This window comes from Talpa occidentalis, unplaced genomic scaffold (genome assembly GCF_014898055.3).
Source record: "Talpa occidentalis isolate TD23 unplaced genomic scaffold, MPIMG_talOcc4v2.1 talOcc4.3, whole genome shotgun sequence".
NCBI lineage: Eukaryota > Metazoa > Chordata > Mammalia > Eulipotyphla > Talpidae > Talpa > Talpa occidentalis.
The window spans coordinates 127,890,918-127,902,539 of record NW_023603184.1 but is presented as its reverse complement, the minus strand read 5'-3'; positions in this window follow the sequence as shown (position 1 = coordinate 127,902,539).

Here is an 11,622-nt window from a genome sequence, read left to right as displayed (position 1 = left end):
AGACCTCTCCTGACTTGCCCCACTGCTCCCCTCAGCAGTGTACTTCAGTCAATCTGCCTGCTCTGTTCCCCACTCTGTCTCTGATGACCCACCCCCACACCTCTGGCCTGTACCCCAGCTCTTCTATGCATAAATAAATAAAATCTTTTAAAAAAAGGACAATAATCAAGACAAAAAGACACCCTACAGACTGGGAGTAAATATTTGCACTCCACACAACTGTTAAGGGACTTATAGAAAAGATACACAAAGAGCTTACACAACTCAACAGAAACAAAAAAAAAAAGACTCCAGTCAAAAAGTGGGCAGGAAAGCTAAAAAGACACTTCCCCAAAGAGGCAAAGCAGATGGCCAACAGGCACATGAAAAAATGCTCAACATCATTTATAAACAGAGAAATGCAAATCAAACCCACAATGAGATACCAACTTGCACCACTAAGAATGGTCCACATTAAGAAAAAAACTAACAGGGGCCTCTCTGGTGACACATGGGGTTAAGTCACAGCACTATGAAGCTATCCTCAGACACTGCAGTACCGGTTCAATCCAGGCCAGGGAGGTGACCCACATGGTGAAGCAGACCTCTCCTGTCTCACCTGTTGCTCCCCTCAGCAATGGACTCTAGTCAATCTGCCTATTGTGTTCCCCACTCTATCTCTGGTGAATCTTCTCACACACACACACACCATGTGCACCTCTGGCCTGTACCCCAGTTCTTGTATGCATAAATAAATTTTTTACTGGGGTACAGGCCAGAGGCACAGGAGGGTGAGAGGATTCACCAGAAACAGAGCAGGGAACAGAATAGGCAGACTAATGAAATACACTGCTGAGTGGAGCAGCAAGTGAGACAGGAGAGGTCTGCTGCACCATGTGGGTTTCTCCCCGGGCAGCTGGGATCGAACCCGTGCTGCAGAGGCTGTGGATGACTTCACAGTGCAGATAAAGGAACCCTTTTACACTGCTAATGGGAATGCAAACTGGTCCAACCTCTATGGAAAGCTGTGTGGAGGGCACTCAAATTATTAAAAATATATCTATCATATGATCCAGTAATTCCACTCCTAAGAATCTACCCAAAGGACACAAAAACATTAATTCAAAATGAAACCTTCATTCCTATGTTCATTGCAGCACTATTTACAATAGCTATGGTACGGAAACAACCTAAATGCACCAAAACAGATGACTAGATCAAGATATGGTCTATATACACAATGGAATACTACCTAGCAATTAAAAGAGATAAATTCATGCCATTTACAGCAACATGGATAGAACTAGAAGGAATTATACTCAGTGAAATAAGTCAGAGGAAAAAGAAATACAGGATAATATCACTTATAGGAGGAATATAAGGAAACCTAACATGGTCAAAAAACAAAAAAGTCAAAACTTGTAAGCAACTATATCTGAGGCTTAAAGCAAGGAAGGGGGAGGAAAAGGTATCAAAATGGGTGGGAAGAACATAGGGGCCATGGTGATGGTCCATAGGTGATCTGGTGGTGGGATATTTACAGGGACTACACCTAAGGGAGAAATCAAATACTATAAAAATATGAACAACAATGTAAAAAACGTCTCAGAAACATCTTTGAGGACTCATCTCCAGAAGCAAGAAAAACAAAGAAGATAGGGCCTCCCTGGTGGCTCAGGGGTTAAAGTCTCAGTGCTATCTAGCTATCCCCAACCACTATAGCATGAGTTCGATCCCTGGCCAAGGAGCTGACCCCCATGGCATAGCAGACCTCTCCTGTCTTGCCCGCTGCTCCCCTCAGCAGTGTATTTTAGTAGATCTGCCTGTTCTGCTCCTACTCCCTCTAGTGAATCCTCTCATCCCCTGCACCTCTGCCTTGTACCCCAGTTCTTGTATGCATAAATAAATAAAAATAAATCTTTTTTTAAAAAAAATACAACATAACATAGAAAATGAGGTGCAGTAAAAACAGTTCTAAGAGATAATAATGATAAACACCTCCCTTAAGAATAAAGATGTCAAAGAAACAAATTAACCTCTAACCTGAAGGACATATATATATATATATATATATATATATAGAGAGAGAGAGACAGAGAGAGAGAGAGAAATAGATAGAAGCTCAAACTTAGCAGAAGGAAAGGAATAATAAAATTAGAGCAGAAATCAAAACTCAAAAGACAGTAGAAACCATCAATGAGATAAAGGTTGCCCATTTTACAGATAATCAAAATTGAAACACTTCAAGCTAGATTCAGACAAAAGAGTGAGAACTCAAAATCACAAATCAAATAGAAGACATGGCCACTGAAGAAAAACAAAGGATCATGAGAGGCTAATAGAACCCTTAAAAGCCAAGAGAACAGATGATCCGGAAGAGATGGATAGATTCATAAGTTGAGCTCTTCCTTATCTACTCCTTCCATTTCATCCAAATCAACCTCTTAAAGACTCTTGCTCCCAGCTGGCACTGGTCTCCTCCCCACTGGCCCAAGTGGCCTGCTGTGCCCCTTGTTTCTTATTATACTCAGTATATAATAAGAAAAAATTCTTTCATTCACATTCATTTTCACGTCTGTATGTGTCCTACTATTTCTATTTCTGCTCAAACTAGTCCAGGGTACATTTTCACAAAAATTGGCACAGCAGTAGGGTGGTTTCACACCTGATAAAGCTGACAGGTCCCTGCAATGCTCGATCACAAACCAGAGTAATAGTAAAGACCACTACCTGTCGTCACCACTGGTTGTTGGCTCACTTATTGCTTGATGGCTCCTGCATTGTGGTTTTTTGTTTTTTTTTTCCAGGTATCTCCATGATTTCCAAGCCTAAAATTGGAGAGCTTGAAAACCTGAGTCACTCTCAAATGGCCTGGAAGACTGCTGTGAAAATGCCAACCCCAAAAATCCATATGAGGGACCAAGATGACAATGTGCAAAGCTCCCTGTGGCATGGCTTAACATGCTGTGTTTAACACAAAGGTTCGAGGTCCTTAGGAGCAGCAGTACAGGCAACACACAGTGCTGCTGTGTGTGACACTTGTTAAATTGGTAAGACAGACCTTATTCAGTGGGTAGAGGAGCATGTGCAATTGGAACTGCACAAAGTGGGGGTGAGACTGGCCTCAACTCTGAATCCAGCATGGGCTTGGGGATGTTACTGAGGAGCAGCATGGGTCAGTGAGTAGAAAATTATTAACAGGAAACAATACCAATAAGGGAGATTCTGGTTAGATCAAGCCAACAATACTCTGCTGAATTTAGCTACAATCAAGAAAAACAGGGGCTGAAATAAATGATAGTGTTTATTTGAGGTCTTTGATTTGAAAATCTCAATTCAAACTCCTGCATCAGTCCAAATTGTGTCCCAGAGGAGAAGGGTCTTAGTGCCAGGGGTTTTAAAGTAAAACTGGGGCAAGAGTAATAAGCTTGTGAAAGATTTTTGCCAAGAATTGGGATTAGTTATAGATCATATTTCTTAAATCATTGGCATTTTATTTTTTTTAAATATTTATTTATTATGCACACGAGAACTGGGGTACAGGCCAGAGGTGGGTGTGTGTGAGAGGATCAGCAGAGACAGAGTGGGGAGCAGAACAGGCAGATTGACTGAAATACAGTGCTGAGGGGAGCAGCAGGTGAGTCAGGAGAGGTCTGCTGCGCCATGTGTGTAGCTTCCTGGCCGGGGATCGAACTCATGTTGCGGGAGCTACAGATAGCTTCATAGAGCTGATGCTTAACCCCTTGCGCCACCAGGGAGACCCCAGACATTGGCATTTTAGGCAAGGCTAGCTTTGGTTACTATGAAGAGAAGGAAAAGAAAAAATAAATTACACAGTTCTCAGAAGGCCACTTCTTGCTGTGTTTTTGTCACCACAGTATTTTTTTTTTCAGTTGAAAATTCATGAAGGTGGTATTTGAGCACCTGAAAGAGTTGTTTGGATGATCTGAATCATCCCATCCCCTGCGGGTCAGCATGTTTGGCGTCATTTGGGGAAAGGTGAAGATTAAGCATCCTTACCAGATACTCATGATGATAAGAAATGGAAGGGGGAGGAGCTTTTGATGAAGCTATTAGGTTCTCTCCTAAATAGATTTTTACAAGGAAGTAATCAGACAAGCCTAGAAAAAAGTTCAGGACCCCGAACAACTTACCATGAAATGAAGAATGGTCATTTCTGAATACTCCTGGATGCAACACAACAGAATGCCCTGTGGTCAGCCACCTACCACCAGCTGAGGCACCAGCAGCAGTAAAGTCCACATTAAGGTGCTCCTGTAGCACTAAGCACGGTGTTGCATGCAGTGCTGCTGTGAAGAAAAGTGTTATTCGATGACACTTGTAAGTTAAGTTTTTCAAGGGCCTTCGTCAGGTTGCTTCTTTGGATTATTTTTGCTTTTTGAGATGGGCCTGTATTGCTATATACATTCCTTTTATTTATTTTTTTTTAAGTTTTTTTTAAAGATTTATTTATTTATGCATACAAGAACTGGGGTACACGCCAGAGGTGTGGGGGGTGAGAGGATTCACCAGAGACAGAGTGGGGAGCAGTACAGGCAGATCTACTGAAATACACTGCTAAGGGGAGCAGCAGGCGAGACAGGAGAGGTCTGCTGCACCATGTGAGTAACTCCCTGGCCGGGGATCGAACTTATGCTACAGTGGCTGGCAAAAGTTTGATAGTGGTGAGACTTTAACCCCTGTGCCACCAGGGAGGCATCCATCAAAAAATTTATAATCATTTTTAAAAAAAGATTTATTTATGCAAACAAGAACTGGGTACAGGCCAGAAGTGTGGGGGGTGAGAGGATTCACCAGAGACAGAGTGGGGAACAGAACAGGCAGATTCACGGAAATACACTGCTGAGGGAAGCAGTGGGCGAGTCAGGAGAGGTCTGCTGCACCATGTGGGTAGCTTCCTGGCTGGGGATCGAATTTGTGCTGCAGTCGCTTTGGATACCTTCATAGGTTGCGTCTTAACCCCTTGTGCCACAAGGGAGGCCCTATACACTCCTTTTAATACCATTTTTGCTGAGTCCTGTACATTCTCCTGGAAAATTGTGTCCTCTCTGTCATTTGTCTCAAGATATTTTTAAATTTCTTCTTTGATTTCCACATAACCCAGTGGTCTTTCAGAATCATGTTGTTCGTCTCCATCTAATAGGGGTTCCTTGCTTTCTTTTCATAGTTGATTTCTAGTTTGATGCCTTTATGTTGAGAAAAGACACTTGGTATGATTTCAATCTTCACGTATTTGTTAATGTTTTTCTTGTGGCCCAGTATGTGGTTGATCCTAGGGAACAATCAATGCGCATTTGAGAAAAATGTGTGTTCAGGTTTTTGGGGGTGCAGAGTCCTATAGATGTCTATTAGGTCCATGTAGTCTAGATCTTCATTAGGGCTATTGTGTCCCTGTTTAATTTCTGTCTTGTTGATCTTTCCCTTAGTGAGAGTGGGGTGTTGAAGTCTCCTACCACATATGCATTTTCTCCCATTTCTGTTTTTAGAGATGATTGTAATTGTCTTATGTATTTTGGTGCTCCCTCATTTGGTGAGTATATATTGATGAGTGTTATGTCTTTCTGATGTATTGTCCCCTTGGTCAGTATATAGTGTTCATCTATGTCTCTTATCACCTTTTTTAGTTCAAAGCCTACAGGGGTTAGACAGGAAGTAACATCCAGCCCCCATCCAAAAACAATCACGTATTTATTAGCATCAAGTACAAAGGTGGGGCAAGTATTTAGGGAGTGTACATGCCTGGGGAAAGCAGTTAATGGAACTATAAGGTAGGGTGGAGTGACCAAAGGCTATTGTCTGGGCACCTCCGTTGTTCCCTCTGGTCAAAGCATATTATCTCTATTCAAATATCTGCCTGCTGTTTTCAGCAGATACTGGTTTGCCAGTATGTTCCTCATACTAGGACTTTTGCCCTTGGGGAGAGGCCTCCTGAATGACCCTACACAAAGCTGAAAAGCAGGAACTGTGGGCACCAAGACAATATCCCCAAGAATAAGAAGGGCTGGAGATCCTACATCGTTCCATTCTCTTCTGCCTGTAGTGTGTGTTCAGAGAAGTCTGATGTCAGCTTAATTAGTGTTCCTTTATAGGTTATCTGTTTCTTTCCCCTCATTAGCTTCATTATTTTTTCTTTATCTTGGGCTCTTGGAAACTTTGCTATTACATCTCTTGCTGTAGTTTTCCTTTTATTATGATAGTTTGATGTTCTTCCTATATGTCTATTTTCATTTCCTTCTTCAGGTTTGGGAAGTTCTCTTCAATTATTTCTTTGAAGAGTTTCTCATTTTCCTTTTCTCTTCACCTTCTGGGGTTCCTATAACTCTTATATTTCCTTTCCTCATGGTGTCAGATAATTCTTGAAGTGTTTCTTCTTTTTTTGCTCTTTTTATATCTATATCTTCAAGAGTACTGATTCATTCTTCCATTTCATGTATTCTATTTTTGTGGCTTTTTCCAGAATTTTTTAGCTCCTTCATTGATCTTTTAACATCCTTCAATTGCTTTATTTTTTTACTTGAAGAGTCAATCTGTTCTTCTGTTCATTGATTATGTTTTTCATAGCGTTCTGTTCTTTTTCTGCTTCTTTTATTATTTATTTATTTATTTTTTTAAGATTTATTTATGCATACAAGAGCTGGGGTACAGGCCAGAGATGTGGAGGGTGAGAGACAGAGTGGGAAACAGAATAGGCAGGCTGACCAAAGTACACTGCTGAGGGGAGCAGCGGGAGAGACAGGAGAGGTCTGCCTCGCCATGTGGGTTGCTCCCTGGCTGGCTGGGGATTGAACTTGTGCCGCAGAGGCTGCAGATAGCTTCTTAGTGCTGTGCTTAACCCCTTGTAACACCAGGGAGGCCCCTTCTTTTATTTTTTAAATTAAGGCAATTTTGAATCCTTTATCTGTCAGTCAGAGAAATCCTTCTGTGTCAGTGTCATTGGGTTCTGGAAGCTGTTTGGCTTGTCCATTTGTGTTTTACATTCTCTCCATTGTTTGCTTTTGGGTTTGTTCTAGGCATAAGGCCACGTGGCCACTGGTGCCCACAGGCATGACTTCTGGGCACTCTTACTGAGGTGTGTATGGGTCTCCCTGGAACATGGGCTGCTATGGGTAATAGGTGACAGAAATGGATGCTCCTTCTGCTCCCCCCTCAGCTCCTGCCAACCAGACTGCTTCTGATGGTGGATGGGATGTCTGGTTATTCTTAGAGGGCATGGTTGGATCTGCACACGGTCTGGACCATTGTGGCAGCTAGTTGGGGATGGGGCTCCCATGGCTTTGGTCAACCAGACCATTTGGAGTATCCAAAGGTCACCAATGCAGGGCCTGGCACCACAAGGTGCAGGCTGGGCCCAGTTAGGGTAGTTAAGGGTTCCCAATGGTACCACAAGGCTCCAGCTGTAGCCTTATCTGCTGGCAGGTGCAGCAGGCTGAGTGGGATGGGCTTCCTGGTATAACTGGGGACCGCCGAGGGTCCCCAATGCAGGGCATAGCAATGCAAGGTTCCAGTTGTGGCCTGATCCACTTGGAGGCGTGGACCAGTTAAGTGGTGTGGCGGGCATTTGGTCTTCCAAGATTGCAGCTCAGAAAGAAAAAAAGAAAAAATGTTTGTGACTCAGTGTTCTCTCCACTTAAGAGGTACTGGCAAGGCCTCTCTGGTGGTGCAAGGGGTTAAGCACAGCACTGTGAAGCTATCTACAGCCTCTGCAAACAACACAAGTTTGATCCCAGGCCAGCCAGAGAGCTACCCATATGGTGCAGCAGACCTCTCCTTTCTCGCCCGCTACTCCCCTCAACAGTGTATTTTCAGTCAGTCTGCCTGTTCTGTTCCCCACTCTGTCTCTGGGGAATCTTCTCAGCACCTGCACCTCTGGCCTGTACTCTAGTTCTTATATACATAAATAAATAAATAAATAAATAAATAAATAAATAAATAATTTTTTTTTAAAGAGGTGCTGGTAGCTGGTGGTGTGGCCAGTTCACTAGATGGTGCTGGAGGGCTGAGTGGGATGCACCTCCCAGTGAGATGGGGTCTTAATCTTCTCTTTTGCAGTTCAGGGGGAAAAGGGAAAAATTAAAAATATTGGGGGACTCAAAGTTCTGTCTGCTCCTAAGGAGATGCTGGTTAGTGCTGAAGTCCAGGTGGCTCACCAGGGTATATCTGACAGTTCCAGATACAGGGTGGGACACTGGGGGCTCTAGGCTGGGGCCCAGTTTGGGCTGGGAGATGTTGCCTGGCTTGGTGGAGGGGCTTCCCGGATCAGCCGGGTGCCCGAGGAGAATGGACTCCTCCTTCCCTCCCCTCCCATCCCCTTTCAGGTTCTTGGGCATCCTGGAGAAGGTCCTGATGTCATATAGTTGGTTTGAAGCACCTGGGTTTTACTAAGAGCTCGTATCAGTCCCTTTTAAAAAAAAAAAAGATTTTTATTTATTTCTGCATAAAAGAACTGGAGTGTAGGCGAGAGGTGTGGGGTTGGGGGTGAGAGGATTCACCAGAGACAGAGTAGGGGGGAGAGAACAGACAGATCTTCTGAAACACACTGCTGAGGGAGGGGCTCAGCGGGCTAGTCAGGAGAGGTCTGCTGCACCATGTGAGTAGCTCCCTGGCCAGGGATCCAACTCATGCTGGGTGGCTGGCAATAGCTTGATAGTGCTGAGACTTAACTCCTTGTACCACCAGGAAGGCCAGTATCAGTCATTTTTTTAAAAAAAGTTGTTTTTAGGAGAGACGTTGAGCCCGGCCTCTCTATTCTACCATGTTGCGAGTGGAATTGAATTAGTTTAATTTTTAATGTCTCAAAATGACTTGTAATTTTAGAAAATGGTCATCAGTTCTATACTCTATATAAACACACACACACACACACACACACACACGACTTATCTATGAATAACTGCCACAGGAAATGTTTCCTTCAGCTTAAATTAGGTCATAATTTGGATAAGCAGGGCAGAATGCTGGGAAAGTAGTAATCTTATCTTTCTATGTGTTTTGCACATTATTTTGGATACTGTGCTGGCTATAACTGCACAATTACATGTTTTAGAACACTGCCAACAATTTTATTTTTTTAAAGATTTATTTATTTATGCATACAAGAGCTGGGGTACAGCCCAGAGGTGTGGGGGTGAGAGGATTCACCAGAGACAGAGTGGGGAACAGAACAGGCAGACTGAAATACACTGCTGAGGGGAGCAGCGGGCAAGACAGGAGAGATCTGCTGCACCATGTGGGTTGCTCCCTGGCTAGCCAGGGATTGAAGTTGTGCCGCAGAGGCTGCAGATAGCTTCATAGGTTGTGTCTTAACCTGTTGCACCACCAGGGAGGCCCCCACTGCCAACAATTTTCAAAGAAGCTTTTTTCCTAGGTCCAGTGAGAATAAACTTAAGCTGAGAAAAATAGATAGCATCTAAGAGCTGTCTGTGACATTTTATTGCTGTTTTACAGCTCAACTGAAAACAGTGTGAGGCTAAAATAGACTGAACCAATAAAAAAGAAATCATCCTCAACATGAGAATAGTAACCACCCTCAGTGTTTTTGGGAATATGTTCTGACAGTTTGAAAAGCAGTCATTTGTTCTATTGACCAACACAGGTTGGAGTGGAAGGTCTGGTAGATATTTTCATTATTTAGGCTCCACACAGAGAGTATGAGTTCATTTATATTCCATGTTGGGATACACTAGTGTATCACCAGCAAATAGGAGTGGAGAATCTGAAAATGATGAGCCAAGCTCTCAATGTCAATCACAGTTGCACTTTCTAAATCCAAATATCCTCACAACAGCATTATGATATAGGTAATATCATTATCCCTATTCTCCAGAAAAGAAAAACAGAGCCTGGAGAATTTCAGCAACTTGTTTAAAGTCATATAGTCAGTCAGTGGGAGAGCAGCCAGTATTAGAATCCAGTTTCTTTTAAATCCCAAGATTTTGGGCCTCCCTGGTGGTGCAAGGGGTTAAGCACTGCACTATGAAGCAATCCACAGCCTCTGCAGCATGAGTTCGATCCCCAGCCCGCTAGGGAGCAACCCACATGGTGCAGCAGACCTTTCCTGATATGCCCGCTGCTCCCTTCAGCAGTGTATTTCAGTCAGTCTGCCTGTTCTATTCCCCACTCTGTCTCTGGTGAATTCTCTCACCCCCCGTATCTCTGGCCTATACCCCAGCTCTTGTATGCAAAAGTAAAAAAAAAAAAAAAAAATCTTTTTACAAAAATGAATAAATAAATCCAAAAATTTTGTAGTCAGTTTGCGGTGGTCTCCCCTGTTCCTCTGAAACAAATAATGAAACAAATAATGAATCTCTAGAGAGGAAAGCCCTCTCCAGGAAAATACACGGTCAGTGCCTGTCCTAGGACTGGGTCTTTTATCTCAAAGTGCAATATTACTTAATCAGTGTGATTCTGCTGCTTCTCCCAACAATTAATTTCTTCAGAGTCATTTTCGTTTTTTGTTTGGGCCATATGTGACTTGTATTTGTTATCCCTATATGTGTGTCAACACCGTAAGAATTTTGGGTTTGGGGGAATATTTACTGCAGTGTTTAGAAAGCTGAAATGGCAGGGGGAAAAAGAATGGCGTTCTATTTAAAATGGCATAAATTTGTGTTTATTGGAGACAGCTTGTGGACTTTGAAGCTACAAATTTGCCACCCTGTTGCTAACAGACTCTGGAGGATGCAAGAGAAGCTTTCCGTTTTCCATTTCAATATGCTTATAATTCAACAAACAAATTTCTCGTCACTTTTCTTCCTGGACCTCATAAAATTTAAATGGAAAATATTAAATGACTTAATAGCTGGGCAACACCAAACAGCATGCTTGACGTGACTTAACATTTTTTAAATGTAGAGTCTCATTATATGTCTCATTAGCGTAATTATGCTGTACAAATATAGTGTACAGCACATCACATCATTATTTAATTTTATGGAAAAACTTCCTCACTGTTGACAGTACCAGATTCTGTTTCCATTTGCCTAAATTGCTAAGGGTTTATGTTTCATTTTAATATTTCTTTCTATGTGCTTTTTCTATGCAAGCCAGCTTGCCAGCACTTTATTTCACTTTATTCAGTATAAGATGTAACAACAGGGGCATCCCTGGTGGTACAGGGGTTAAGTCTCAGCACCATCAAGCTATCAGCAGCCACTGCAGCACGAGTTCAATCCCCAGCCAGGGAGCTGACCCACATGGCGCAGCAGACCTCTCCTGTCTAGCCTGGTGCTCCCCTCAGCAGTGTATTTCATCAGTCTGCCTGTTCTGTTCCCCTCTCTGTCTCTGGTGAATCCTCTCACCTTCCTAGGAATCTGGCTTGTACCGTGGTTCTTGTATAAATAAATAAATAAATCTTTATTAAAAAAAAAAAAGATAGGGCCTCCCTGGTGGCACAGCGGTTGAGCACTGGGTTGTGAAGCTGCCCGCAGCCTCTGCAGCGCAGGTTCGATACCCGGCTACCGGGCGAGGGTCGCACATGGCGTGCAGACCTCTCCTGCCTGCCCGCTGCTCCCCTCGGCAGTATACTTCATCACTCTGCCTGTTCTGCTTTCGTTCTGGCTCTGGTGAATTTCTCTCACCCTCCCGCGTCTGACTGTACCCAGTGCTTGTATAAATAAATAAATA